The sequence below is a fragment of the Microplitis mediator genome, chromosome 2, assembly GCF_029852145.1.
Source record: "Microplitis mediator isolate UGA2020A chromosome 2, iyMicMedi2.1, whole genome shotgun sequence".
Lineage (NCBI taxonomy): Eukaryota > Metazoa > Arthropoda > Insecta > Hymenoptera > Braconidae > Microplitis > Microplitis mediator.
In genome coordinates, this window is record NC_079970.1 from 17,491,309 (window position 1) to 17,506,842 (window position 15,534).

At 29.5% G+C, this 15,534-nt stretch overlaps 2 non-coding genes across 2 annotated transcripts; one reads left to right on the forward strand and one right to left on the reverse strand.

The window, feature by feature from the left end:
* Positions 1-627: 627 nt before the first annotated feature.
* On the reverse strand, positions 628-700 carry Trnak-uuu (transfer RNA lysine (anticodon UUU)). Its single transcript has one exon. It is a non-coding gene; the product is annotated as a tRNA-Lys (tRNA).
* Positions 701-3,668: 2,968 nt separating this feature from the next.
* Trnak-uuu (transfer RNA lysine (anticodon UUU)) lies at positions 3,669-3,741 on the forward strand. Its single transcript has one exon. It is a non-coding gene; the product is annotated as a tRNA-Lys (tRNA).
* Positions 3,742-15,534: the final 11,793 nt, after the last annotated feature.

Genomic DNA, 15,534 nt, shown 5'->3' on the forward strand with positions numbered 1-15,534 from the left:
TATATTCTTTGTGTGAATTGAAAAATAATTTTTTTTTTTTAACATGCAATTTTCAATTAGTCTACATAATTTTGAAAGATATTCGTTAATACGTAATACGGCGGGAAATAATGTATTGAATTGAAAAGAATTTTCTTCGAATTTTCGGTAAAAAATCACTACACAAAAAACATTTACATGAATCCTTGTGGTGGGATGAAACCGGTGTTGATCATAATTTAATGTAGTTTAATTATAACAAAAATTAGTCAAATCCCGAATTACCTTGTTCATACTTTGTCAACGGCCATATTATGCTAAATTCGCTTGTTCTTGTCACAGAAATGACTGTAAAACATTCAACATAATTATTTAAAATGCAAGAATACCTCACAAGTAATCAATTCGATATCTCGGCGTGCAAGTCAACTCGTCCCTAAGATTCAATGAGCACATCAAGCTACAACTTCAAAAGGCAAACAACGCATTCTATAAAATAAATCGACTCTTCTATAATAAACATTCAAACTCTTCCGTCAAAGTTACATGAAGTCTGTTCAGCTTCAAAAGTTAGTCTACAACTGGTTTTATAAATAGATTAAAAATTGAATAAAAAATAAATAACAATAAAAAAAAAACAAAAATTATCGCTCGAACAGGGACTTGAACCCTGGACCCTCAGATTAAAAGTCTGATGCTCTACCGACTGAGCTATCCGAGCCTATACAAATCTAAGTTTTAATTACTCGAGTCAACCACGAGTACATGAACAATACTAAGGGGGACTCGAGAGTAAAAAAAACAATAATTTTACTTGCCAAAAATTAAAAAATTAATAATTTTGAAACAAAAAAAAAAACACTTCCTGAAATTTTGAGCATCTCTTAAGATTACATAAAAGTATCATAGTCAAAAATTTGAGCCTAAAATTACGCGTCACGATACGATTTTGACAATTTTTAAAAATTTGAAATTTTATAAATTTTTCAATTTTCAAAATTTTTTTCACTTTGATATTTAAATCTTCATTAATATTGAGAATCACCATGAAATTTAATAATATTGGATCTGAATTTCACGAACAAAAGTAATAAAATTTTATAAATTTTTCATTTTTCAAATTTTTCCAATGGTTTTAAGGGCTTCCTTTAAATCAGAGATAAGAGCATTTCTGTATCTATAATAGTATTCGAGATATCAAAAAATACAATTGAAGAATTAGAAAAATAGTAATATTTTGAGTTTTAATTAACTTTCGGAAAAATCTAAAACATTTTTTTCGTTCGGCAAATCTTTGTTTCATGATTAAGAAATGTTTTGACAAAATTCTGCCTAAATCGAAAGGCGTTGATTCTAACTGTCGGTGGATTTGACATGGAATGACCCAATTGGAAATCGAACTATGAAGTCGTTATTAATAATTTCCGAAAAAACTGAACAAAATTGATTTTTTTGCATTTCTCTATAGATCAGAATTAATTTATTGAATGATTTCCAATTTTCAGGGATGTTGATGGCTCAGAAGCTCGACGGGGATTCAAAAAGCATATTTTTCTTATTTTCAAGCACTGCGAATTTATTATTAAACGGGAGTTTATAATTTGATGCGATTTGTTCGTCGATATTTTATGTTAGTTGTATAATTGTTTTTTAGAGATGATCGATTTCACGTCGCAGTAGCTGTATTAATTCGCCTTCACTAGCTCCATCTTTAGCATTTTGGTTAAGGTCTCGTTTTCCGTTAGTTGCGTTCTTTATTTTGTTGGGATTAGGGGGGCTTTAATTTTCGGTGTATAAGGCGGAGCCACTAATGACCGCTTTCTTATATGTTTTTCAAACAGGTCAGTAATTTCACTCGGGCTTTTTGACACCGTTAGAATATTGAGCAAATCCTTGTTCCTCATGCTATTCACTTCTTTTTCTACATGATTTCTATGTCGGCTTACGCCGCTCATATATTTTTTTTACGTTTATTTTCACAACTCTTGTTTTTATTTTTTTTAATTTCGTGAAGGTTTACATTCTTTCATCACTTTACGTTCACACTAAACAATTTTACTTTAAGGATTTAAATTTAAATTCTCAGTGAAGTGTAAGTGGGATCTTTAATGAATTAAAACAAAATTTTTATCCCTCATTTCTTGTTACGTGATCGTTTTATTTTCTTCTTATTATTTTATTATTATTAATCACCAACCTTGCGCCGTAAGATTAAATTCTTTAAAGTCGGAACATTCCGTTCTCAGCGATGATGAAATCATGAACATTAGTCAAATTGCAACATGGCAACAACGCCTAGCCAGACTACTTAAAAAGGCAGAGAACAAGAAAATGGGAAAAACATCCAACCTAACCTCAATAGCACACGAGGCAGGTCTTGTAATTGGAAGAGAAATCTGAACGACAGTTCTTCGAGCACAGATAATAAAAATAAATTAATCGAAAAACTCCAAGATCAAATTAAGGTTCTTTACAAAGAAATTGCTTAATGAAATGCAACAAAACTCAACTAAAAACAGATAAAACTACTACACGTCTCGAGACTAGCGAATTGCCTAAATCTGCAGTCAACAGCAATAAAAATCGTTAAGAAACCGATACCAATGGCTGGCAGGTCATAAAATAAAAACAAAAAGTTTGAAGCCATGGCAACAGCTCCTCAAAAACGTACATCAAACTCACAGCTCTGCAATAGTACCCTAACAGTTACAGATACACAAAACAACAACAGCAAGCCACCTCCGATTAATATATTTGCATAGTCAAGAGGTAAAAGCAACGATCAACACTATTAGATCAGTTATAAAAACCAAAGATTTTTCGGTCAAGAGATTAAGCAATCATCTATACACTCCTTCAAACTACATAAGTACACTGTTGAAAATTTTTCTTAAAATTCAGGAAAAAAGTTATAACGCAATTTGAACACGAGTTTGTTCTGAAATTTAAGAATTTGTAATTTTGAAATTTCAGAATGAAAGATTCCTGAAAATTTAGTAAGCTTGTGAAAATTCATAACGAAAAATACATTGAATTTATGGTCAATTGAGGTATGCAAATTAATATAATTATTCTGAATATTCAGATAAGTATTTGTAACATGAAGAACATTGTTCAAAATATTAATACGTACACTTATATAAAATTTTCAATACAAAATATTAAAAATCAAATGGAAGTATTAAATTTAATAGTTTTATTTCTTAAAATTTGGAATCGTAAGTATTGAATTTTATAATTATTCTTAAAATTAATAGATATTTCATGTTGAAATTTAGAACCAAAATTTTAAAATTAATAAAAAATTTATAAAATTTTATTACTTTTGTTCGTGAAATTCAGATCCAATATTATTAAATTTCATGGTGATTCTCAATATTAATGAAGATTTAAATATCAAAGTGAAAAAAATTTTGAAAATTGAAAAATTTATAAAATTTCAAATTTTTAAAAATTGTCAAAATCGTATCGTGACGCGTAATTTTAGGCTCAAATTTTTGACTATGATACTTTTATGTAATCTTAAGAGATGCTCAAAATTTCAGGAAGTGTTTTTTTTTTTGTTTCAAAATTATTAATTTTTTAATTTTTGGCAAGTAAAATTATTGTTTTTTTTACTCTCGAGTCCCCCTTAGTATTGTTCATGTACTCGTGGTTGACTCGAGTAATTAAAACTTAGATTTGTATAGGCTCGGATAGCTCAGTCGGTAGAGCATCAGACTTTTAATCTGAGGGTCCAGGGTTCAAGTCCCTGTTCGAGCGATAATTTTTGTTTTTTTTTTATTGTTATTTATTTTTTATTCAATTTTTAATCTATTTATAAAACCAGTTGTAGACTAACTTTTGAAGCTGAACAGACTTCATGTAACTTTGACGGAAGAGTTTGAATGTTTATTATAGAAGAGTCGATTTATTTTATAGAATGCGTTGTTTGCCTTTTGAAGTTGTAGCTTGATGTGCTCATTGAATCTTAGGGACGAGTTGACTTGCACGCCGAGATATCGAATTGATTACTTGTGATGTATTCTTGCATTTTAAATAATTATGTTGAATGTTTTACAGTCATTTCTGTGACAAGAACAAGCGAATTTAGCATAATATGGCCGTTGACAAAGTATGAACAAGGTAATTCGGGATTTGACTAATTTTTGTTATAATTAAACTACATTAAATTATGATCAACACCGGTTTCATCCCACCACAAGGATTCATGTAAATGTTTTTTGTGTAGTGATTTTTTACCGAAAATTCGAAGAAAATTCTTTTCAATTCAATACATTATTTCCCGCCGTATTACGTATTAACGAATATCTTTCAAAATTATGTAGACTAATTGAAAATTGCATGTTAAAAAAAAAAAATTATTTTTCAATTCACACAAAGAATATAAATTTTGTGTTTAGCAAATACAAAAAAAAAAGAAGTGCCAATAGCACGTGGTGTTCTCAAGCGGTCACCCATCCAAGTACTCACCACGCTCAATGCTGCTTAACTTCAGTGATCAGACGAGAACTGGTGATTTTTTTTTATGTATAAAATGCTTGTTTATTGAACCCATAAATTAATACATTTTTTGGTTTTATAAATACTTAACAAACAAATAGCTTACATTATTATTAATTATTGAACACAATATGGCCAATCTTGGCAACGCATTGCAGTGAGGGATTTTTTTTTCTTTATTTTCATTGTTACATGGTGCTTTCGGGTTTTAACTAGATACTATAAAATTATTTTTATCTTACTTTTCTTTGATTTATTGTCTAGTAATGGAGAAAGGGCGTAAAACTCCATCATTTTCAGTTTTATTTATTTTTTTATTTTTATGCTTACAAACTAGGCCTTAAAACTAATTAATATAACTAACTATGTACACATATATTTACAGGAAAGTAGTCGGTTGAGAACAAAATTATTCCAGCCACCAGTATTTTTTTTGTTATTTCGATGAACATCATTTTTACCCCTTGCGGGGAGTGTCATATCAAATCGCCACTGTGTGTTAGCCATTGATGTATTCAGGTTTGGTTCGTACGTAATTGTCGTCTGATATTTGTTTCTAAGGTAATGGTATATTGTAGGTATATTTTTACTGTCTTGTAAGTATTTAAGTCGGTCCAGGTAGAAAAACGCTTCGGGGGGGACATATCCTTGTTGGAGTGATTTTTGTATGTACTTTTCATTAGGAGTTAGAGATTTATTTATATTTAAATTTGTTTTAATTAGTGATGTCTGAGCCCAGTGGTTTCTAGTTAACTTTAATATTTGTGAATCTATTCGAGGGATATTAGCTTTGTTGTACAAAATTTGGTTGCTTATAAGGTGTTGATAGTTAGATTTGTCGGATCTGTATATTTTTAAGCATGTTCTCATGCATCTGCGTTCAAAAGATCTTATTTTTTCTATCGTTGTAGCGTTTTGATTGAACCAGATTGGTGCTCCGTATGTTAGTAAAGGTCTAATTAGTGATTGGTAACAAGTTATTTTTATGCGTTTGTTTAAATGTTTGTTGTAGAACATTCTATTTAATTTTAAGAAAGCTTTTTTTGCGTTGTTTAGTTGGGTGTTAATGTGTTGTTTGTATCTGAGATGTTGATCTATTTGAATGCCTAAGTATATTACTGACTGTTTATGTGGGATTGTGAAGAATTTATTATTTGAATTTATTGAAAAATCTTTCCAATTTATTTTTATTTTTTTTGTAACTGATTTTATTTTGGGCCTAACAAGAATAGTTTCACATTTGAGATTATTTATTTTAAGTTTCCAGTTGTTACTATATTGTTGTAATAAGTCAAAGGTTGTTTGTAACTTTTCTTGTATTGTTTTTAAGTATTTACCTCTAACGTATATTACGAGATCAACAGCAAATGCTATGGCTCTAGTAATTGTTTGTTTTTTGTCTGCGTTAGTAAGTTTTTTTTCCGTTGGGTCCGGTCAATTTCGTTTGTATTACCTGTTTCGTTTGTTGTCGTCTTATTTATGTCGCTTAATGACAGGGCCTTACTATTGTAGATGTTAAACAATAGGGGTGAGGATACTGTCCCTTGTTGAAGTCCGTTTGGCAAGGTAAATATTTCTTCCGATTTGTATTGTCCGTCAGTTGTTTGGAATTGTCTTTTGTCGATCATGTTCCATATTAATTTCGTTAAGTAAGTAGGAAATTTAAAGTGATTTGACAGTTTAAAGATTAGGCCTCTAATCCACACAGTGTCGAATGCCTTTTCATAGTCAATTAAGCAAGCTCCGACTAAATTAAAGCTTCACAAATATCGGAAGTAAATTTTGTGATCGCATGAATTGACGAAAGTTTTTGTTGGAATCCGAACTGGTGGTCTGGTATAATTTTGTTATCTTTACAGTATTTGGTTATTGCCTTACATATAACTATTTCATATACTTTACTAATATTAGGTAGTAGGCTTATGGGTCTATAACTAGCTGGGTCATTTTTAGCTTTACCTGGTTTTTTGATAGCGATCACATCTGTCTTTTTCCATTTAGATGGAAAGTACATTTGGTTCAGAGAGTTATTAAATAAAGTACAGTATAGTTAATGATGATGCTCATAGGAAGGTTTTTAAGTACTATATTGGGTATTTTATCGGTCCCAGATGATTTTTTATTGTTCATTTTTCTGAAAATTTTCCCTAATTCTGTAAAACGAATAAAGTAATCGGGTTTTTCGATAGGTTCAGATGCAAGATTTATATCTGTAAAAGTTGTTAAGGTTGTTTTATTTTTTTCGTCATCCTTGATGATATTTTTTTGTATATTTGTTTTTTCTATTACTATATTCTTTAGTCCTTATGTACCTAGTTCGTCGTTTTGTTTTTGGATACTAGCAAAATGTCTTCCTAATACGTTAAGTTTGTCTAGGGGGTCATCAATGAGATATTTGTTATCGTTAGTTTTTCTATATTGGGTCTTGTTTTCGGCTTCGTCTAGTATGTGTCGTCTGGTCTCGTGTATTTCAAGAGTTACAATTTCTATTTTGCCTTTGGGGTGAAAAATTTGGTTTATCATAGGGAACATGTTTTGAAAGTTTTTAGGAATATTTTTAATTTTTTTCGTCCAATATTTATTAATGGATTTTTTATACTCCTGCTTTAGAAGGTACCTGACACCCTGTAGTTGGTCTTTCAAGTCTTGTAGGTGTGCATTGTTGATAGGATTAAATTTACGATAGATTTTATTTATACTTGTGATAAGTAAACTTTTCCATCTTTCTAGGCTTTTAATGGTTCCATTTTTATAACATTCCGTGTGCTATTTCTTTTTTTGATTCTTGGTACTACTAATTCTATTGCTTCTTTTATTTCCGTTTCAATGATGTCTAGGTACTTATCTATTTCTTCGCGGTTTAGATTTTTATCTTTGGGTATTTTTATGTTGTGTAATTTGTTTAGTGTTTTTTGAAATTTTTTCCAGTCTGTTTTTCTATAATTCAGTCTATGACCTTCTTCATGGGTGTCAAGGGCCCATATACTGTCTGAAGGATGGGTAATATGAAAGGATAATGCGTTGTGATCGCTATCGTAGGGTATTGCTTTTATTTCGCCAGTGTTATTTTTTGTACTGATTTTTAATCTACAATCTGTTAATACGAGGTCTAAGAAAGATTGGCCTCGAGGATACGATGGTATATCAGAGTTGTAGAGTTTCGTTTTAAATGTAGTTTTATTATTTTCTAACTAGTTGTAAAGAAAATTTCCTCGCGTGTTATTACCTACGTTTCTCCATGTATGGTGTTTAGCATTTAAATCGCCCGCGCTAATATAATAATTACTCATGTTATCTAAGTTTAAGGATTTAAATAGGTTATTAAATTCCTCACTAAACTTATAATGGTTTCCATGCGCTGCGTATGTTTCTATAATGTTAAGTTATTATTTTGATTTAGTTTTAATTTAATTGCAATGTTTTCTATGACTTTATTATCACTTAAGTATTTATTATTGATGATTTCATGTTTTAAAGGAGATCTTATTAATACTGCTACTCCTCCTCCTTGCTTGTTATTTGGTCTATCACGTCTAATTATTTGGTAATTCTTAAACTCTAATTTGTGCGTACTATTATTACTAAAAAATTTTATTTTCGAAATATCTCTGAACGCACCCTACCGATTAAGTTCAAATTTTTACGGCCTCAAGACATTAACAAGCCACGTCGAATGACACCTCAACGATCAAAATCGGTTCATCCGTTCAAGAGTTATGAATATTTACATACATACACTCGTACATCATCGTGAAATTAGTCAGGATAGCTTCCTAGGACCTCGAAACGTCGACATCTGATGGAAATTCGATTTTCGTAAATCGGACCGAAACCAATAACTTCCCGAATTTTTGAAAATTTACAATTTTCTTAGCGGGAAGTTAAAAATAACCAATCCCCAAAAAATTATTTTTTAAACAATTGTTTAAACAAATGGTTATAAACAATTGATGGCCCGGGATTTCGAAAAAATAACTGCGATATTCGGTTTTAGCGGGTCAAAAAACATAAAAATAATCTTATTTTGTACACCGACCTCGAAGGGTTTACGAAAAGGTAATACAGCGTCTAGACTATATAGTAAATACTCTGACTATAGTATACCACGCTGGAACTACCTTAATGGTGGGAGGTATGGGAAGCGCATGCTAACTGAAGAGAACGCTATCAGTAGTTCCAGTATACAACGTGCCTTGTTACTTACAACATCGTGAAATTAAACCGCTTTGATAAAATTTTATAAATTTCTTTTGTGATATAATTCTAAACCGCTACGCTAAATCATCCTCAATATTTAGACAGTACAATAAGGCTGCTATTTATCGAGTATCAATTGATTTTTACTTGCGGGTAATTAATTATCCAATTAATTTCCGTGTAACTCACTGTTATCGACCACGTGTCGAATATAATTATACGTGACTCAATTGTTGCTACATTCGCTATCGCATATAGTCAATTCTCACAAAGATTAAGTGTGCGAAGTGTAAATAAATATCTAATTTATTTCTTGATAAAATTTGTGTAATTTTCAATAGTGATAATTCCAACACCATTAACCAGATTTTATTTTTTTTTATCACAATGGAAATATATAACAACAGAATGGAGGAGTACGATTCGGTAAATAGTAAGTATCAAAAATTTTGTTTAAAACACTATTATAATTCATCTATCGAAAATTATAGACATTTTTATTTATATTTATACAAAAATATTTTACCGCCTACAATTTCAACATTCCAAAATTATGAAATTAACGAAAGAGACGTTGAACTTCAAACAATTGATGGTACAATATATGGAATAATTCAAGAAGTCAAAATAAAATTTTTCAATACAAATCATAATAGTTGGTCTGATGAAGTTGTAGATGTTAAAATAGTGTTTGAATACGATAAAAATGAGAAATTATTACCGGTTCATTTGCAAAGAGTTATGTGGAGAACAAAAAAAAGTTACTCGAGATAATATTTAAATATTTAAAAAATTATGTAAATATTATAAATAGTTTTATATAGAAGTGGAAAATTAAAAACGCTGCGCAAAGAGATTGAAAAGAAATGCTATTAGCTAGTATTTCGCGTTTTTAAACATGCCAGCTTACTATTTTCGTCTGCTGCCAGTCCTAAGCCTGGAAAAATGTGAAGGGAAACGCGGAGATTTGGTGCCATCATTTATTCATTGGTCTTTACTCAAGTGCCGACCGATTCAATGGATTTATTTGATTAAGTATTTTTGTAATAATGATTGTGTAAAAGTATTAATGAAGGGTAGCTGAAATAAATAGAAAAAAGTGTGTGTGTCAGCTCCGACGCACGATTGGAGTTTACTCCTTCAGATCGACTGTCTAAATAGGCACAGAAATAAAGACTTACTGGTCTAAGAAAAAGATTAATACTATATCAAATGGTAACTAAACGAATCAATGACGATACCTAAATAATGTATTTTTATTCTATTTTAGTCAAGTCGAGAAGTTGAGTTCCTGCGAAAAATAGTTACAGGTCTCCTAAAAATATAGTTGATGGCTTAAACGATCCGGAATGGCGTCTAGAAAAAGAAGTTTTTTGGATTTTTTTTTGGAAAAATAAAAATACAATTGTTATGAACAAAAAACCGTTAAAAAAATTAGCCGTCCAGCTTTTTGGCAAAATCTCAAAAAGTATAAGTGATAGCTCAATTATTAAAAAAAGTTTCTGAAAGAGCAGAAAATTTTAGTAAAAAAGTTCTCGACTCCCCGAATTGTAGCTCCAATATTTATAATTTTAATTTAACGTTGAAAATCAGCTTTTGCGCGGCAGTTTCGGCATGTACGCGCCGGCATTCCAGCGAGCGTAGTTTTTAAATCATTTTTTTTGCAATTAAATATCAATTACAAAATTTGAAAACATTCTGGTGTCATCTAGAAACTTCAAAGAATATGATTTCGTGGTAATAAAAGTTGCATCACCATTTTTGCAAAAAGTTATTCAATTGTTAATCAACATTTTGGAGTTTACTCCTTAAAAATCGATTTCCATATAAGGAGCCCGGTATGGAAAAAATATGAGGTGTAAAATCTACTTAACGAATGACTTCGTTACGACTTTCACTTTTCAGGGGTGAGTGTATAGGGTATCCTACGGGGCACCGTACGAATGCATCGTATGTATGCAATACACACATATATATATATATATATATATATATATATATATATATATATATATATTAGACTGATTAAAAAAAAATCGACTAATTTTTGTTTCTTCATTATATCGAAAATATTGTTGGAAATGACGAAAAAAAAATATTGTGAAAGTTTGAGCTCTTAATATTAATATTTACAACTGCCGCATCGCGATTTTCTATTTCCCGTTTAAATAACATGGGAAAATTTATTTTTTAAGCTTTGGAATTTTGTAGCTCACGGTAGGACTAATACTTTTGAAGGTCCAAGACATAATCTTATGGAAAATTTGACGCTCTACAAAAAAGGTCGCTTATAATTTTTCGATATTTTTAATTCTTCAAAAGTAATTCGAAGTTAAAATTAGATTGACGATAAATTTTTACATTTTTTAAATTTTTTGACCTAACCATCAACTTTATCCGAAAATGTTAGAGGACATTTTTTGTAGAGCATTTTATTTCCTACAACTTATCTCGGAGACAATTTTCGATATTTCACTTGAGTCGTACGTTATCTGCAATTAACTGAAAATTTTCTTAAAGAATCTAAATTTTGTTGCTTAAAATTAATTATATTAAATTTTCAGTTAATTGCGAATACCTTACGACTTATGCGAAATATCGAAAATTTTCTTCGAGATAAGTTGTAGAAAATAAAATGCTCTGCAAAAAATGTCCTCTAAAATTTTCGGATAAAGTTGATGGTTGCGTCAAAAAATTTTTAAAATGTAAAAATTTATCGTCATTCTAATTTTAACTTCGAATTACTTTTGAAGAAATAAAAATATCGAAAAATTATAAGAGACCTTTTTTGTAGAGCGTCAAATTTCCCATAAGATTATGTCTTGGACCTTCAAAAGTATTGGTCCTACCGAGAGCTACAATATTCCAAAGCTTAAAAAATAAATTTTCCCATGTTATTTAAACGGGAAATAGGAAATCGCGATGCGGCAGTTGTTTATATTAATATTAAGAGCTCAAACTTTCACAGTATTTTTTTTTTCGTCATTTCCAACAATATTTTCAATATAATGAAGAAAAAATAAATTAGTCGATTTTTTTGAATCAGTCTAGTATATATTAGGGTGCGTCATTTCGGAGCAACATATTTTTTTTTAAGTGCATGTGGAAAAAATCATAGTTCAACACAAAAAAAATAAAATTTCGCGCAAGAAAAAAAATTCTATGTCGATTACATACCTAGCTCATTGAAAAATTCGATTTTCCCATTTAAATAACACGGGAAAAAATTTTTTTTTAGCTTTAAGTATCGTTAACTCATTAAACAAATCAATAGATTGAATAGACTAATACATATTTTTGTAGGAAATTGAACGCTCTACAAAAAAAAGTCTCTTATCATTTTTCGATAAATCCATCTGTTCAAAAGTTATTGGAGGTCGAAGTAAAGTTGGAGATCTTTTTAATTTTCCGGCGAAACTATCAGACTTATCACAAAATGTTTTAGGATCTTTTTTGTTGACAATTCTATTCTCTACAAATTATTATCAGTAAAGTTTTTTCAAATTTCGCATCGTTTTCTAGTTATTTCTATTTCAATGTCGAGCTCTTGAAATCGATCAGAACCACTTTTTTAACAGCTTGAAATTAAAATGAACATAAATAGAAAATAATGCGGAACTTGAAAAAACTTTACTGATAATAATTTGTAGAGAATAGAATTGTCAACAAAAAAGATCCTACAACATTTTGTGATAAGTCTGATAGTTTCGCCGGAAAAGTAAAAAGATCTCCAACTTTACTTCGACCTCCAATAACTTTTGAACAGATGGATTTATCGAAAAATGATAAGAGACTTTTTTTGTAGAGCGTTCAATTTCCTACAAAAATATGTATTAGTCTATTCAATCTATTGATTTGTTTAATGAGTTAACGATACTTAAAGCTAAAAAAAAATTTTTTCCCGTGTTATTTAAATGGGAAAATCGAATTTTTCAATGAGCTAGGTCTGTAATCGACATAGAATTTTTTTTCTTGCGCGAAATTTTTTTTTTTTGTGTTGAACTACGATTTTTTCCACATGCACTTAAAAAAAAAATGTTGCTCCGAAATGACGCACCCTAATATATATATATATATATATATACTCTACGGCGTCTTTAAATGATAAATAAATACATATAGTATATCAGTCGTACTCTAATGATACGTACAGTGAGCATTATTATTTTGTATTCTCAAGTGTTTTTTTTAATTTTAAGCTATTACTGATTTAATAATCTTGTTAGGCATTATGTGATTACTTTTCAAATTTTTTGATGCCATTTTATAAACTTTATAATCTTTTTATAAACAAATGGATTAATCAAATATTTTTGGAAAATTTCTGTTCACCATATTTTTAGCGTAAGGAAATAATAATTGAAAAAAAAAATTTTTTTTCTTAATAAAGCATTTATAATTTTTATAAATAAATGCGTGTTGTTAAAGAACTTTAACAGATAAACGTTAGGTTTGAAATTTATAAGAAAGCTTAACTCATACTGTATAAAAACGACTCGAAGGTCGAAAACTGTATCTGCAATAGTTGCAAAGTTACAGCAATTTGTTTGTTGACAAATTGAGTCAGTGCTTGGACTTTGTCGTACTCCAAAATCCAGATGTTTTTTAAAAAACTGAGAAAATTTTTATTTGCCATATTGTTGCAGGTTGCTGTTTATGTAATTTTTTCATGTTTTAGAAAAAAAATTAAATAAAAAAAAAAATTGTTAAACATACAAATGAATAAATTGTTGACAAAAAAAATTTTTTTTTGACATTATATTTAGAAACGTAAATTATGATTTAAAAAAAAAACGATTCCTCAATGATTTATTTAAATAATCAAAATATGAAAAAAACGATTATAAACAATAAGATATTGTTTTTAAGAAATTTTTTTTTTTTTAAATCATTGTTTCCTCACGCTAACAATATGGTGAAAAAACATTTTTCAAAAATGTTTAATTAATCCATTTGTTTATAAAAAATTTATAAACAAATGGCAAGAAAAAATTTGAAAAGTTATCATATAATGCCTAACAAGAATATGAAATCAGTAATAGCTTAAAATTATAAAAAAAAAATTATTTAACATACATTATTTTAATTTTTAATTTTTTTGTTAGTTCAAAAATTAATAATTAATGAAATCAAAATATTGTATAAACTTTCATACTGTCATCTTGTTGAGTATGTTTATAAAAAGAGCTCCAAGAAACAAAAAATTTATAGATTAATTATTTAAACTTTTATACCGCCTTTTATGACAACACAAATCCGTAAAAAAAAGTGTGTGTGTCAGCTCCGACGCACGATTGGAGTTTACTCCTTCAGATCGACTGTCTAAATAGGCACAGAATTAAAGGCTCACTAGTCTAAGAAAAAGGTTAATACCATATCAAATGGTAAATCAACGAATCAATGAAGATACCTAAATAGTGTACTTTTATTCTATTTTAGTCTAGTCGAGAAGTTGAGTTCCTACGAAAAATAGTTACAGGTCTCCTAAAAATATAGTTGATGGCTTAAACGATTCGGAATGGCGTCTAGATAAAGACGTTTTTTGGATATTTTTAAAATTATCCAAAAAATTTCAAGTGCCTAAGTCGATGCGGGCTAAAGATATAAGGCCCAAAATCGAGTAATGTCTGTCGAATCCGTAATTTTTTCACAAAAAAAAGTTTCGAAAAATTCCGTCGCTAGCATTTTGAATTTTTTTTGCGGTCTCTTTGATATTCTCAAAAGAGTACAAAACATTTAAACTCTCTAAATCGACGCGGGCCAAAAATATCAGGTTGAAAGTCAGCCGATGCCTGGTACAACGGTCATTTTTTCGAAAAAAATTTCCAAAAATTGAATTCTGAATTTTTTTCTCTGTCTCTAGGACATTCCCGGAGATGACTTGAAAATTTCAAGTCTCTAAGTTAATGCGGGCCAAATACACCGGATCCAAATTCAGATAAAGCACGGAAACACAGAATTCCTTTTAAGTTATAAAAAAAAAATATTTGTCAAGTTCTGTAGCTGAATTTTATACTTTCCAAAAAATAACGATAGTTGCAATTTTTTATTTCAATCTGGACCCGAAATTATTACTGAAGAAGAAACTATACTTATCCAAAAAATTAAAGGAACAAGAAAATTATATAAATTTTTTAGTGATTTTTGGAAGGCTGTATTTTCGTGAAAAATGATCGTATCGAAAAAATAAAAGAAAGTAAATTGAAGCTTGAAATCTCTAGTTTAAAGATCTTTCAGCAAAATAATTTTCTAAGCCACAGTTTTTGCGGAATCATAAGAAAAAGGTCGAGACAAAATTTTTTCCAAATTTTTTAGTTTTGTTTTTTAGGTCTACGGGGCCGGGAAAATTTTTTTCGAAAAAAACAATTTATAGTTCGTTTAGGAAATTTATTTAGCTACAATTTGCTTTTTTTTGTTTCTCTGTACGATAATTTGTTGCTGAGATATCAGCCTTCAAATGAAAAAGGATCCTTTTGACTTTGATTATCAATATCTCAGCAACTAATGGTCGCACAGTAATTTAGAGGGCAGTTTAAAAAAACTTAAATAAAGTCCCTACAAGCTTTACTTTTTATTTAAAAAAAAAAAAAATTTTTTTCCATCCTTAATATCAATTTGAAAAACCCCAAAAAATGGCCATTTTCTGGTTTTTTAGTCAACTTATCGCTACTTTGCAAATATTGATGGAAAGGTCAATGTTGCCAGGTGATTTTACAGCTTAATGTACCTCTAAAAACCCTAGCAATTTTTAGATTGCACTAATATTCGTTGGGAAAACCCCGCTTACAATAGAGACCCAAATTATTTTAACATCCGGTCACTCATCGAAAAAGGTTTTGTGAAGGAATATAAATA